This window comes from Pocillopora damicornis, chromosome 12 (assembly GCF_964200805.1).
Source record: "Pocillopora damicornis chromosome 12, jaPocDami1.2, whole genome shotgun sequence".
NCBI classification, from domain to species: domain Eukaryota; kingdom Metazoa; phylum Cnidaria; class Anthozoa; order Scleractinia; family Pocilloporidae; genus Pocillopora; species Pocillopora damicornis.
Window position 1 is genome coordinate 14658782 of NC_142681.1, and position 2889 is coordinate 14661670.

Consider the following 2889-nt stretch of genomic DNA (forward strand, 5'->3'; position numbering starts at 1 on the left):
AATTTACAAAATGGAATTCTAAAAGTTCTTATGGTACTAACGTAACAATCCGGAAAAAGGAGAATCCTAAAAGTGTCCAGGATACCAGGGTAGTAATCGATTGAAAGAAAAGCTTTTAGTCTGCGAGATACCAACCAAACAATTGAGAGAAAGAGAAATTATAACATAACGCGCGTGCTTGCCCTATACAAGTCCTGTTAAGCCGCTATGAACAAAATCTTTATCTACGCACGCCCGTGCGTAAATAAGTTGACGTGATCAATTTCTTTAATCTGGCTTTCCGTCCTGTTAAGCTGCAGCGCAGTTTTCCTTCTCTTTGAAATATGGAAGAAACCAGCGAAGAACTGCCCAATTTTTCTATCGGCATTGACCTTTTAGGTCTTGATCCAACAAGCAACAAAAATAAAGCCCAAAAAAACTCGCAAGTTGCACGTTTCGCAAATTTTCATTCACAGTTATCGGTTAACTGGATCAAATGTTCTCCCTCAAACCAAAGAATAAAATGTGGCGTGTTTTTGACCAGCCAATAGGGACGTTTGTTTACTTTTTTTGTGCGTTGTGCGAATTTTTTACTCTATCACAATAAAAGGCTTCTTCACGCAGATCCTTGTTGTTGCTCTGTTATAAAAGAATTTGCTCATGCTTTTAGCTGTACGTATATCGAGTTATGGATGCACTTGGAAAGTTTGGAGAGCACTTATTTTTCGTGCCCTCCAAACTTCCCGCGTACATCCATAACTCGATACAGGCACGCTAAACATGAACAAATTCTTAACTTAAAGTGCCCGTGATAACAATACAGCAATCGATAATACGAGTAGCCTAAAAGTGTGAAAGATACTAAAGTAGCAATCCAATCGAAGACAATGCTGAAAATGTGCATGACAATAACGTAACTTTTGAATTCAAGAGAATCCTGAAAGTGGGCAAGACACTAACCTAACAATGAATTAGAAGATAATCCTAAAAGCTCACGAGAAACTGACTTATTTATCGAATGAAAGGTAAATTTCTTAAAGTGCACTAGGTTCTAAGATAACAAACCAATAGCAGACAATAGCAAAACTGCGCAAATGATTAACGCAACAAGTAAAGGAAAGAGAATCCTTAAGGTACACAAGATACTAACGCAACAATTAGTCGATCGGATAACCGAATGAAAAAGAAAAACCAGAAGATAAGTCTCGGTCAGCGAGTGTTCTAAAGCCAACCCTCAGAAGTTAGTCGTACTACATTACATCTCCTTGCGGGCATTGGCATGTCGCAGTACTATCAGTGGTTATGAAGGAAGCGTGACTTTTCTATCTGTTTTTTTTCCCTTTCATGGAATTCGTTGTACTCGCTGTAGATTTTGTTGAACGAGAGTGAAATATTACGGTTAGGAAATTTCGAAAAACGTCTGAGTAAAATTAAAGTTTAGTCAGAAGTGCTTTTAAGGATTGAAGTTAGAAATATGAAAAAAGAGAGATTCAATCGACTTTTTGGTACGGCATGTGCGACTTTTTTTCTCCTTTGTTGTCTCTCAAAGAAACTCTTCGTGCTTCCAAAGAAGGTTTCCAGAGTTTCCCGCGTTTCAAACGAGAACTACACTCTCTTCCGGAACTTACCAAAACGTGGCCAAAAAATTTAAGCTGCCAGGACATCCACGCCTCAAAGCAATGGCGAAATATTCATGTGTTGAGCACTTTCTCAAAGTTTACCAAGCAAAAGATGTCACTCCCTACATGCATGCACTATGTTATGCAAATCTAATATTCCGCGGGCCTCAAAATCAGTATTCAAAATGTCACTGTCAGGAGGCGGGGACAGGAGGTTCGATTTTTGCTGTCGATTCTTTTGGCTGAAAGGTCAAGTTCCTTTCTGATGATGAAGATGTTCCAAATGTTATTTTTCAGTTACATTTGGCGCTACAGTTTTTGTCCTCTGTGCCCTATTAAATGGCTCTAATGGGCGGCTCGATCTTCCAGCACAAAAAGAGGAATGAAGCCGGCAGAGTAAACAGATTAAAGTCTTCTCTCTCAGATTTAAATGAATCTTTTTCTCTCTTTGCAGTAGAGAATTTTCCGGGTTTTCGGGAGCTGGATCATGGTACTTATTTAGGACTGAAATTTATCGGTATTGTTATGACCCGTACCCTTCCATTTGCCATAAGAAGCTTCTCTGTTGTCAGCACCGAAACTAGAATCTGCAGTTACGTTTGCAGTTTGCTACACCCACCTACTGGCTGTAAGCCGATGATTTGTGAAAAAACTTCAAGTTATTCTTTTTCTTTCCATCCCACTTCCTTCCATTCTACAATCGGCTAAACACTCTAAGGAACGCGTTCTTTACCGTTCAATTGGTGGTCCTCCGCAGCCAAGCTGCGAGTGGAGAAATCACCAGCTGGAATTTTATTAGACAAATCAGTTTTAAGGTGATGAGATGTCACATAAACCATTAAGCACCGCCCTATGGTTGGTTTCGAGAACGAGTATCAAAATGCACCAGTCAGCTGTTGGAAAAAGAAACATCCATATCCGAGTATTATCCTCCATAAAATAACGTGTAAGGATAGTCGTCTAATGTTGTCAATAAAAGCTCGCGCAGGACCGCAAGGGTCACGTAATAGACAACGTTGTGACGAAATGTCGGAAATACCACTAAATGGAGAGGTGCAAGGGTTATTGTGGTAAAAAGGATTGAAGCTCGCATGTATTGCAATTGAAATTTTATTTGACGCTTTTGAATGAAAGCAGGAAAAATGTTGATGATGTAGCAATAAAACTGGTGTTCGGATAAGTTGAAACTCAAGAATTATAACCGATAAGGAGACCATGTCGTGCACTCTCAAACTAGGTTCGGAAGACGTCCCAATCCTATACAATATCCACGTAATAGAACGCAGTTAAA